At 32.8% G+C, this 13,853-nt stretch overlaps 1 pseudogene; it reads left to right on the top strand.

Annotated features, from left to right (window-relative positions):
- LOC146937510 (uncharacterized) overlaps positions 1-13,853 on the top strand; it is a 32,890-nt pseudogene that overhangs the window by 5,829 nt on the left and 13,208 nt on the right.

The raw sequence follows: 13,853 nt of genomic DNA on the forward strand, positions 1-13,853 counted from the left end.
AGTTCGTTGATAGTTATTAAAGTGAAAACATTTGAGATCTAATACTTTGTTAGATAACTAATATGCAAGGGTTGTAAAGTTCACGTTTAGAGGAAGTCATTTATGTAAACAGATTTTACATAATATAGGTGATTATTATTCCAACTTAGTGATAAGATGGTTTATTTTAATAGTTAGAGTGTTATATTGTTATTTAACAAGACAAATAGAGAATGATTTTGTACACTTTTTCATATGTTAGCTTTAAAGAAACTTGGATTAAGTTGACTTTCTACAACATTTCTTTTCTTTTCAATTCTGAATTTCAAACATTTCAAGAAGCGTGTCTGTTTGTTTGAGATGTGGTTATATAGAAGCTTTAAATTGAAGTGTACAATGAAACTTATGTTGGTTGGTCTAAATCACATTTGAATCACAAAGCCTTACTAGTTTCTTTATTTGATAATTTAAGTTAATTGTGCCTTAAATTTACACAGATATGAAAACAAATCTAGTTATTGCATATGTTACCAAACAATAATTGAATACTAGTTGATTGCTTGGTAGAATTTGTGAATTGGTAGTTCAATTGTATGTGATAAATCTTTTGTGGCATGTTAATCCACAAGTAAGTCTAATGTATTGCTTCCGACTACATTTTATTTTTGTTTGTTTTTAATTGGCATGCAACCATAATACCACATTCCCTTTGATATTATTAATTTCTAATCTAATTGGATTAATTAAATTGGTTTATTGCATTGACGCTTCTATTCCAAAGCGACTCCGTTTCCGCCTCAGCCTTTTCCATTCCCCAAGATTATTTGAAGTATTTTGTATCTTATATAGTTGAGTTTGGATTTTTTTTGCATAACTAATAGTGTGAATATGACTCATTACAGGAGATATTTAGTGTGAGAGTGGATTTTAAATGATTTTAGGAGATATTAAGATAATGGCTGACATGGTTATCATTATAAACTTGCGGTGTGTTAGGAGATGGAGATGGGATTGTTTGATTAGTGGGTGAGCTGTTTGTTCTCAGTTGTTCTCTTCTGAGTTTCTGTTGCTGTTCGGCCCAGGTTTTTGCAGTTGGCATTTTGTCTGCATTTTGTTGAGTTATAGAATGTAAAATTTAATTAATAAAGTTTTATGCTTTAGTCAAAAAAGTTTAATGATATATGTTGAACTAATGATGTTGCCACTATAATGAGGTTTATTCATATTCATGAATCTGTGAAATATTATGGGTATTGATAAAGTAAATTAGAATAACTTGTGTAGACATGTTGGTACATGGCTCTTAGAATCACATGATTTGAATTATATTATGGTTTATGTAATTGTGAATGCTTTAAGTGGTTTCTTGAATATGGTGCAGGTGAAAATCATGGCTCGTAGATTTCGTATTCATAAAGACTATTATAGATTTCATTTTCATAGAGACCAAAAGAAGAGGTAAGCTAGAGACTCATCCTCCTATATGAAAACCATGGCTTCTTCTTCAGAATTTACTTTCCTAATTTGGTAGTTAAATCATGCATGTTTAGTTTAATTTGAACTGACATTGGATTTAGCTTTAAAGCTTAAATTGATTTCATTTTCTTGTTTGATTTTTAAGGTCTTGATTGCAATAGGTAATCCTTCGAAGGAAAAGGCACATGTTTGTCGTTTGATTTAAGTTCCATGTATAATTGCTTCTGATCGCGAGTATGAATTTGATACAATTCCAATTTATAAACAAAAATTTTATGATATGTGGAGATTATAAATTTTCTCTCTTCCTATTCTCTTAACCCTCGTCTCTCTTCAATGCCAATTCGCCATCCCCTCTCCCCCAACCGTGTATGGTATGGGGTTGAATAAATGAAGTTTTAGATATAAAATTGTTCTTGATATTATTGTTAGTTTGCTCTGGATTCAACACTTATTTTTTGCTTCATATCGCTATTTAGTTCATATTTGTTTTCTGGACCATACTTTATGATCTGAAACTTAGGTACTTAACTGCTTACATGTTTATCTCAAAGGTAGGTAAAGCCAATGAAACCATGAATCAAACTTTGTTTATTTCATTTTCTTTATGTGTAAATATTTTTTTCCTGGCTGATGAAGCATCTGATACATCCGGGCCTTACCTAAACAAGTAGAAATGTATATGTTCTTTTTTACAAGGGAGTCATAGAAACTCTTGCTAATTTTATTATGTGATTTCCATTCAGGTATGGTGTTAGTTTCGTTATTAGAACATGTTTAAGAGCATCATGTTGATACTTTTTTCTTTTCTCCATCTTTATAACATCTATTTATATTTTACAAGTTTGCATCTTCATTTACAAGTTTGCCATGTGCTGGTGTGATTCCCTTGCTCTTTGTTACAATTCCCTCATTTACAAGTTTGTACATTTTGTGGAAGCATTGGTTGTATTGCTTAGTGTATTTCGCTGGCCTTGAAGAAAAAGGACTGTTACAAAGATAGAAGCAGAGAAATTTTTGAAAAAGTATCACACTTTTCTCATGGGTCAGTTTCATATGTTTGAGGTAAGTGAAATATGTTGGAGCTTTACTTGCATCAGGATCATTCCTTATTTTGCTGTTATGTTCTGTGTTTTGTTTGATCTTGTGTTTTCAGTTTGATTACATTGGAAATGATTAAGTACAAAATACACAAGCTTCAAGTATGAATTGGGTCATTGGTGGTCGAGGCCTTTGGCATTAGGAGCTAGAAAGGTGAAATTAGGAGGCTGCAAAATGGAGGGGAGGTTTTGATTGTGGGATGTGAAGCATGGGGTTGTCTCATGGGTAAGAGCAAGAAATGTTGGCTTATATAGTGTTACTGGTTATGTACGGGAGGAACTTGTGGATAGTGGATTTAGTGTCAGAGGAGTTGTTATGTTATAGGTTATAAGTTAATGAAGTTATGCTATAGTGTTACTAGTTATGTTTGTGTTGAGTGGTTGTATTTCATTGTAATGTTGTCTTCAATGGGATTTTTCAAAAAAAATTGTCTTGAATGGTTGTATTTGATAGTAATTTTTTTTGTTGAATTGTTTGTACCATTAGTTTGATATTTTATATTTTATTTGGGCTATTGAGATGTTAATTGTGTATTTAATATTCAACATTCAACTTATTAATTTTTATGAAAAAATGGCAATTATTACTGCCATAATGTAATTTTTTTTATATAAAAAGTCATTTTTCACACCTGTTTTCTACTTAAAAAAGGTGTTATATGCTTATTTTCGCACTTGTTTTTGTGTAAAATAGGTGTGATAAATACTCATACCACACCTATTTTTTTACAAAACAGTTATGGTAAGAGGTTTTTATACCTGTTAAAAAACAGGTGTCATATGTCAAACTTACAACACCTACTAATATAACCCCGGTTCAAAAACAGGTTTTAAATCTCTAAAAAACAGGTCTTGTATCCCTGATTTGCACTAGTGCTCGTCGCCGACGTAATGCTTTTAGTTATGTTCTGGTGGATGGTGTTGTGATTGAAGGAGTACAACACTTTAGACAGGTGGTCTATACTCATTTTGGGCAGCACTACCAGGTGCAGAATGAGGGAGACCAAATGTGTCTAACTTGCAGTTCCGAACCTTGTCTGTGGGTGAGGAAGATGGTCTTATCAAGCCTTTCTCTGTGGATGAAGTTAAGGACGCTATTTGGGACTGTGATAGTTTTAAAAGTCCAGGTCCGGATGGAGTAAATTTTGGGTTCATAAAAGAATTCTGATTTGACTTGAAAGATGACATTTTGAGGTTTGTCTCAGAGTTTCACCGCAACGGCAAATTAGCTAAAGGTATCAATACTACTTTTATTGTTCTCATTCCTAAGGTGGGAAATCCACAGAGACTTAATGACTTTAGACTTATATCTTTGGTGGGGAGCTTGTATAAAATTATAGCAAAATTGTTCGCAAATAGATTGAGGCTTGTGATTAGTAGTGTGGTATCTGAAACTCAGTCTGCTTTTATTAAGAATTGGCAAATTCTAGACGGGATTCTTATAGCTAATGAGGTGGTCGATGAGGCTCGTAAGTTAAAGAAGGAGCTTATGTTATTTAAAGTGGATTTCGAAAAAGCCTACGATTCTGTTGATTGGGGATATCTAGATACGGTTATGAAGTGTATGTCTTTTTCGGTTCTGTGGTGGAAGTGGATTAGAGAATGTGTGGGTGCTGCTACAACTTCCGTTCTTGTAAACGAAAGTCCAACGGAGGAGTTTCATTTACACAGGGGCTTATATCAGGGTGATCCACTTTCTCCTGTTTTGTTCTTGATTACGGCCGAGGGACTAAACATATTGATGAAAGCAATGGTTGATAATCATCTGTTTACTGGGTATTTAGTGGGTGTGGCCAATTCGATGGTTGTGTCACAACTTCAATTTGCTGACGATACTTTATTGTTGGGGCACAAGAGTTGGGCTAATGTCCAGGCTCTCCGAGCAGCACTTTTTCTTTTTGAATCTATGTCGGGTTTGAAGGTAAACTTCAATAAAAGTTTGTTGGTGGGAATTAATATCACTGATTCGTGGTTGAATGAGGCGGCTTCGCTGTTGAGTTGCAAAGTGGGAACGATTCCTTTTATGTATCCAGGCTTTCCTATTGGGGGTAATTTGCGACGACTCTCTTTTTGGGATCCAATACTGAAACGCATTAAATCTAGATTGTCGGTCGGAATAGTCGGTTGCTCTCTTTTGGTGATAGGGTGTTGAGGAGGGTGGAAGATGGGGCTGAAACGCTATTTTGGACTCATAGGTGGATTGGGGGTACTCCTCTTTGTGTGCGGTTTCCTCGGTTATTTGACTTAGCTGAGAACAAATACGCTACAGTGGTGGATTTGTTCTCCCTTGGTCTTTTGCATGGTAGGGAGGGTTGAAGGTGGCGCAGCAGGATGTGGGCGTGGGAGGAGGAATTATTAGAGGAGTGTAGGACTTTACTATTTGATGTCTCTGTTTTTCCTAATGTTTCAGATAAGTGGGTGTGGACTCCGGACCCTGTTCGGGGTTACACTGTGCGTGGTGCTTATGATTTGCTGACAATCGGTGTTACACCTAGTATGGACACACCTTTGGAGTTGGTTTGGCATCATCAGGTTCCTCTGAAGGTATCAATTTTTGCTTGGCGGCTCATTCAGGATCGTCTACCAATGAAAGCTAACCTGGAAATGCGCGGGGTTATACCATTATCAACGGCTTACTGTGTTTCACCATGTGGACACGTTGAAACAGCCGAACATTTATTTATCAATTGCAATACTTTTGCATCGTTATGGCAGCATGTGCGTGAGTGGATTGGCTTTGTGGGGGTCGATACTAATAATGTTTCTGATCATTTGTTGCAATTTACATTGATGACAGGTCCTGGTAAAGCTAAGCGTTCATTCTTGCAGCCAATTTGGCTTCTATGTACTTGGGTTGTCTGGAACGAACGAAACAACCGACTGTTCAATAATGTTGTAACTTTAGTTCCACATCTGCTAGACAAGGTTAAATTGTTATCTCTAGGATGGCTGAAAGCAAAAAAAGTCTTGTTTGTTTTTGGCATTCAGAGGTGGTGGTCAAACCCGTTAGCTTGTTTGGGTATTGGCTAATCACTGGTGTGCTCACCTACCGTTACTGACATACTCTGTTGTACTGCAGTAGTTCCATAGGCACACCTTGTGCTTGGGAACTGCTTTTTGTGTTGGTTATATAATTCCATTTTGGCTTGTTCAAAAAACAAAAAAAAAAGTTTAATTACTCATATCAAAGGGTTTGAATACTCATAAGGGTGATGATGTATCAAGAATGGAGAGTAGTGAAGCTACAATTTATACTACAACACATCATCATAATAAGATGATATAAATTTCACTTATTAAAATTGTTACCTAGGTATATATCTGATCATAAATATCCAAGAGAAACAAACTTTCACTTATTAAAAATGAGTATTGTATTCTCCACCATGAGTAAAGTATCTTAAGACAAACAACTGTGATTAAATTGACATTCATACATGAAATGAATATTTGATTTATTATTATAAATCTCATAAAACTGCCAATCTTTCTAGTTTTGATCATCATCAATAATAAAGGTGAAACTTCATAAATTAAAGGGTTAATACATTTTTACCCCCTGTAATATAGGCAAGTTCTGGTTTTCCCCCTGTAAAAAAGATTCTTTCGATTCCAACCTTGAAATATGAAGATTCTTTCGAAAACACCCCTGGTACCATTTGACACACTCCCCAATGACGTGGCACGCTGACTGTATAATTATTTTTATTTTTTTTATAGGGTACACGTGGCATTTTTTATTTAAACTTTTTTTAAAAAAAATATAAAAAACAAAAAAAAATCTTAAAAAATAAAAAAAATACCGAAAATTTTTTAAAAAATTAATAAAAGTGAAAACAAAAATCCGAAAAAATTTAAAAAAAAAATAAATCTGGAAAATTTTAAAAAATAAAAAAAATTTAAAAAAAATTCTGGAAAATTAATTAAAATTGAATTTAAAAGATTCTGGAAAATTAAAAAAAATTCTGGAAAATTTTAACTTCAGATATTTTTAGTTTAATTTCAGAAAATTTTTCAGAATTAAAAAAATTAAAATTCTTTTTCGAATCCAATTGAAAATAATTAAAAATTAAAAAATAACATCATATTAAATGATTTTTTTCGACGAGCTTAAATAATTAGATGCTGAATACTATATTTAACAAAACTTTATACGTTCTTTAACACTTTATACGTTCTTTGTTAAAAAAAAACTTTATACGTTCTTTTTTTTTCTCGGAAAGTACTTGTCATTCAACCGTATAACATGATTTATATACCGGTGTCAATCAATATACATTGTATCCTATTATTCGGACATGATTTTTAAAAATATGATTAATCTTCAAATTTTTGAAAATGATCAATCTTGAAATTTTTGAAAAAAGATTAATCAGCTCTTTGGGAAAATATTTTTATTTTTAAAAATCTGTGTACAAATTTATTTAAAAATTTAGGAAAATTCAGATATTTTCAAATTTGAGAATATTTTCTAATATTTAAAAATTGAGGATAAAAACAATCTGGAATTTTTTTTAATATTTACGATGTGTTACATGTTTTATTTGTATTGAAAATTGAGGACATTTTTGAAAAGAAACAACCAGTCCCAAAGAGCTGATTAATCTTTTTTCAAAAATTTCAAGACTTATCATTTTCAAAAATTTGAAGATTAATCGTATTTATAAAAATCATGTCCGAATAACAGGATACAATGTATATTGATTGACACCGGTATATAAATCATGTTATATTGATGAATTTTTCGAAATTTATTAATTTTTTCCCGAATGTTTTCATTTTTTTAATTTTATTTTTTATTTTTAAAATTTTCCAGATTTTTGTTTACATTTTTGTTAATTTTTCCAATTTTTTTGGTTTTTTTTTTATTTTTCAGAATTTTTTTCGTTTTTTTATTTTTAAAAAAAAATATATTTTTTAAAAAAATTTAAAAAATCATTTAAAATTTAATTAAAAAAATAAGAAATGCCACGTCATCGTGCCTAAAAAAATAAAAAATAAAAATAATTATACAGTCAACGTGCCACGTCATCAGAAATGCACAGTCAACATGCCACATCAGCATGAATAGTGTGTCAGATGGGATCAGGGTTGTTTTCAAAAGAATCTTCATATTACAGGGTTGGAATCGAAAGAATCTTTTTTACAGGGGTGAAAACCAGAACTCGCCCATATTACAGGGGGGTAAAAACGTATTAACCCTAAATTAAAAGATAAAATTCTAAATCTAAATAAATACAACCTCTCGGTAGCTCACTCATTGTCAAGAGACTATTAGTCAAGCTTATTTTCAAACATATCTTGTTTTGTTCTCAAAGACACCATTCTTAAAACTGCTTCACAAGTGCACAATAGAATAACCATTACCAAGGAAAAACATATAAAGTAAAAAAAAAAAAGATTCATGGATCAACTAAAACGTGTAACCACCGAATTAAGACTAAACTAAATCGTGGAAAACAAAAGATATAACAAACAAGCACATTCATGGATAACAAGAAGATTGAATACAACCACATTAAAAACAGAAAAATATTGAATGACTTGAATACCTCCTTCACTTTGATTGAATGATGAGCTAAATATCGTAGAGACCGGAGAGCGAAAGAGTTTGTTATTATTATTATTATTATTTTTTATAACGAAGAGTTTGTAATTTGTTATTTGTTACAAGGGAAAAAAAGATATGCTACACTTTAATTCACTTGTTTGTTTTGATGGTGTTGACTTGAGACATTAGAGTGTATTTATTTAAAGGTCTCAGGTTCGATTCACTCTAGTGGCAATTTTAATCTATTAATTAGATTTATTCAATAAAAAAAGCCCATATCAAACCTTTTTTTTAAATCAGGTTTGAAATGATATTTACAAGTTTGCCACCTTTTATTATTTCACACCTTTTTTCTTAAAATAAGGTATAAAATAAAGGACAATGCTATACATCGTGAGATTTTCCTCGCGAATGAATCACGAATATGGAAATCCTTTGAAAACAAAAAAATAAAAGTGGCCCCACTTACAATAAAGGCAGTTGCTGGAATAAAAAGATAGTGTTATTTTGTCTGTCGTGAATTCCCGTGAATTGTTTTGTCTCTATATAAAGCATTAGCCTAAAATAAATTTAACAAGTTTGCCACCTCATTTTTCTTATATTTAACATCTGTTTTTTCTTAAAATAAGGTTTGGAAGGTTACCACTAAAACTGAAATTTTCAATATATTTACAAAATTGCCACCTTAATTCTATTTCACACCTTTTTTTTAATGAAATAGGTATAATATTAATTATCCTTTGGTCAAATTTGCACTAGTGATAGGATCTCTCTAAGTCACGGAGAGCTTCACCTATGTAAACACCGTTGATCGAAACTGTGATGTTAAAACAACCAGGATCTTACAATTTCTGTATAGATTTTTGTTTTAATAAGTCATTGATACTTTTAGGAAACCCTCCTTCATTGGGTGTGTTGTCTTTTTGACTGATGAAATTGTTGACCAATTTAACTAATTTAGGGCTTAGTGTGATCATTTCTTTGACTGGTATTTCAATTTTCATTTTTTCCATGCCTTCGACCTGCTCCTAAAAGTCTGTTGTTTTTGGATTTCCAAACTATTGTATTTGGATTTCCAAATTCTATTATCTACCGAAGTTGTTGCTAGGTTGAGTCACGACCAGGTCGCTCTCTTTAAAACGTTTCGTAGCACTACCCAAAGTTGTGCAAGGTAGACTATCAACCACGCCGCCTCCAGGATAAAACAAGCCCAGCTACAACTGTGCGGTTAACTACTGCACTGTAGAAAACCGTTCGAGAATTACACCTTCAAATATGGTACTAAGACCACTCTTTAATACTGAAACCACTTTAATATGGTATTATTACCATTCTATATGGTGCTAAGACCACTCAAATATGGTGTTTCCACCATTCTAACCTTTAAGTTCTCCAAACTTTCAATATGGTACTACGACCACTCAAATATGGTGATACCACCATTTCTCCTCAAATAGAAAAATATTTAAATAATTTATATACTGTTAAGATCATTCATAATTCCGACGGGACATTATTATTACGAAAGGGACTATGATCTTAATAGTACTCTTTATTCCGAAGGGACTTAGATTATTGAAGGGACTATGAACTTAAGACCACTCTTAATTTCGAAGGGACATTAAACCGAAAAGGGACTATGGTCTTAAGAACACTCTTAATTCCGAAGGGACAGAAAGGAGTAGAAGCAGAAGAAACTTGTTAACACAAGTCGGAGAGAGAAGAGAGAAACCGCATAGGAAGCATCAACTGTGCGATTTGGTGTGTGGAATGTACTGTGTGAGCTCTCTATTTATAGAAAAAATTCACAACTAATAAGTGAGAAACTTTAGGAACAAGTAATACATTACTTTGTCATTAAGTAATTCACATATTAGATCTAGTACAAAAATATCTCAATTGAGTACCAAAATATATTATATTTAGTACAAAAATACTTTAGCAAAACTTGGGGACTAAGAAAGCACTTTCTAATAATGATTAAATTAATTATTTAATTTATCATTTCCAAATAATAAAATATATATATCAATATATATTTTTTCTCTAGTGCTTATGTACCCCCATTAATTAGAGGTACACCCCCACTATATAAACACTACTAATGTGTGTGTTCCATCCGATTTGGGACTTCCACTTTTTTCAATTCACACAACACTAGTTCTACCCAACATGGGAATTTGTGTTTAGTCTTTTTAACTCAATTTCCACACTGTTATACCCTAATTTTGGACCTAAAAATACCAACTCAATTCTTGTCTTGCATTATAAGTCATTTGAACTGTCTCTGATCAATTACATCTTTCTCTGCATTTTATTTCAATGTTATTTGCAAAGTTCACACACAAGGGTATTTTAGTCATTTCCTATGTCAAATTTCTCGCAGTCTTTCAAAATTTTGGTTGAGTCCTTTCAAGTAGTGTGAATAAGTCTTCATTTCAAGTCTATGTCAAAATCCAGTTCAAAAATTGCATTTGAAGTCATTTTGAGTCAGTTTTGCCCCTAGGGGCATTTTAGTCTTTTCATGTGTTAAAGCTCTGTTTAAACCCTTAAAATTGTCTCTGAGTCTTTCAAGTTGGTTTAAATAAACTGTTGTCTCATTTCTCTGTTAAAAATCCATTCTAAATTTGCATCTGAGTCATTTACAGTTGTTTTAGCCCCAGGGGCATTTTGGTCATTTCACACGAAATTTCGGCAGAGAGAGGTTACTTTAAAGTACCTCATTTAGGCCATTGGTCCGTTTTAGTCCGTTTTGTCAGTTTTAATTGTTTCACTTTACGTTTAGTCAAATTACCATTTTTTTATTCCAATTTTATTTTTAGTTTTTTTTCTAAGTCCTAAAGTTTCTAATTTTGCATTTTAGTCCTTGTGTCATTTTTTCCTTTGTCTTTTTTTTTCGTCCTTATTTTTCATCATTTTGCAGATTAGTTTTTTTTACAGTCCAGTCCTTTTTTCTTTTTATAAGAATAGTCCATGAACTTTCAAAATTTGCAGGAAGGTCCCCAGGTCCAAAATAAGCCAAGGCCGAATCATTTCAGGTCCAAATCCAGGTGTCCTATTCCTATTGGTCCAATCATTACACTTGGCACCTATAAATAAGGGCCAACTCATCATTGCACAGCAGATACCATTCATCAGATTACACATCATCAACAACGTAATCACCTTTCTCTCTCTCTCTTCCAACTCTCTCCGTCGTAACAAACTATTACGGCCACCACAGTCACCACCGTAACTGAATTGAACCACCGTAACAAACACCAAATCACAACAATTTTTCACAAAATTCGAACCAATTCATCACAAATTCATAGAGTTTCATCACAGAAAACCAAAATCCAGGATTCGACAGCAAAAACAATTGGAATTGAAGTGTTTGTTTCGAAGAGTTCTCAGTGACTCTTACGAGAATCATCATCATTGAACTTCGAATCTCTGCAATTCAAGCATGAATCCGCCACCGAAGTGACGAACCACGCGATCACAGAGAGATTGGGAAGAGAAGAAGAAGAATCAAAGGGAATCTGAACCAGCGAAGAGGAAGAAGAGGAAGAACTGATTTATTTTCAGTTTCGGAGTAAAACTTACCACAAAACATCAAAAGAAGATTCAGAGTCCAAGTTTCTCCGAAGAATCCAGTTCAAATCTCCAATCAAGTTCAAGTAAGTCCATAAAACCTCCTCGTTTCTTCATATAATCATCATCGAAGGTTTAATTGCGAAAATAAACGGTGAATCAAAGAGGATTTCGAAAAGATTCCAAAAAAAATTTTGAAACGAAACCCTAGAGCACAAAATCTCAGGGATTCACCGTTTGTTTCACGAAACAAAGTTCAGATTCGTAATCAGCGAAGGAAACGAGTTAGATCAGGGTTTAATTCCAAGAATTTTGAGGAAAAAGTTCGAAACCCTAAAAACGAAGGATAAGTCCGATCTACTTCGTTTTCTCCATGTTTCCACCAAAATAACCTTGGATTCGTAAAGAGGGAAGGAAGACGGACGTTTTCATGTAAAAATTTCTTTCAGATCGTCGGAGAAGATGAATGTTCATCTTCCTCCGCCGTTCCTCCGCCGTCCTTCCCAGTTTCCGGCCAGGGTTAGGTTGCAGAGGTTTTAGAGAGAGAGAAGAGAGCTTTGCAATGTTAGAGAGAGAAAGAGGAAGTAGAAATGAGGAAAAAACCGGTTCATGACCTTATATAGGCCACTGAACCGGTTTGACCCATGGATTGACCCGTCCAGTTTCCTTTTTTTGTTTAGGGCCTGGGCTTTTGGCCTGCTTTTTTCGTTTTTGCATTTTTCTTGCTATCTCTAACACTGCTTTGTGATACTTGCACCCCTGCTTGCTCAATCTTTTCATAAAAAATCATAAAATTTTTTCTAATGTGTGCTCAATCTTTTTCTTAACATTTTGGTGACATTATTTTGTGCAAAAGCCTGTGAAAAATATTTGAAGCATTTTTTTCTCTTATTTTTGTTAGAATTAATAATTTTCTTACACTTTTTAGTCCAAAAAACCTTTAAAAAAATTCCTAAAAATTCATATAGGTTTCTTGATAGTTTTGTAGCATTTTGTGATAATTTTCACATGTTGAAATTGGTTAAAAAAGAAGGTGTTGATTTTCTTGCTATTTTTGTCATATTTTGTGCTAAAAATGAATAGAAATTTGTTTGATTTTAATTCCAATTGCTTGATGAATGTTGGTGACCTATACCACTTGATTTCATAGGGTTTTAGCTACTGTTTGTGTTTAATGTTGGTGCATAATTGTGAATCTTGGTAGGTTGCTTAGCTTACAAGTTACTTGTGTAAATAAATAATGCAAATATGCTTGAAGTTTGTTTTAAAATGCCAAGTAAATCATGTTGCCTTAATTCCCATTCCAAGACTTGACTCTAAACCTTTAAAAATGTATTGGAATGTGTGAATTATAGGTCATATGGTTCTTGCATTCTATGAACAAATTTTAGCCATGTTTGCACTCATTTTCTATCCTTTATGTTCTAGTGTTTCTCTTGCTTTATTTCCTTTGGTATTGCCTTATGCTACTAACCTTTTCATTTCATGTTTCATATTCATCATAAGCATCTCCATTTCATCCCATATTCATCTCTATTCTTTTTGCAATTTAATTTGTACCAAAGTTAGAATGTAACACTTAAGAATTTTGTAATATTCCTATGCTTTTAATTTCTTGGCAAAGAGGCCATAGAATGTATCTAGGATGTGATGTAAAGGACAATGGACTCTAATAATGTACACCGACACAAACACCGACACATGCACACACATCACTATGTAGCTAGAATATGCATGTTTAGATGTATGTCTAGGATTCCATGTTTAGATGAATGTTTAGGCTTTATACTTAGAAAAATCTTTCCAAAAAAAAATATGAACAAACTTCACTCAAACTATTTTCCAGATAAACCTTGGGATCCAAAATCCCATTGTATTTTCTTTTTTCATTTTCTTAATCAAATTTCAATGAAAATAATCAAACTTGGACCACATTTTGCAAAATGACTAATCAAACCTCACTCTTTTCATAAATTCTCATGCCTTTAAGGCCTCTCTCTTATTCTTCAAATTCCAATTTTCAAACTTAAAATCAACCAACAAAAACAAAAACATTTTTGGAAGAGAACTACGGTGGATTTGATCCCTTAAACGGGTACGTAGGCAAGGAACAAAATTCCTTCAATTCAACTAAAATAAAAATCCAAAAACATTCTTCTCCCTCCAATTCT

The sequence above is a fragment of the Medicago sativa genome, chromosome 3 (assembly GCF_051527215.1).
Source record: "Medicago sativa cultivar Bolivia chromosome 3, Bolivia_mono, whole genome shotgun sequence".
NCBI lineage: Eukaryota > Viridiplantae > Streptophyta > Magnoliopsida > Fabales > Fabaceae > Medicago > Medicago sativa.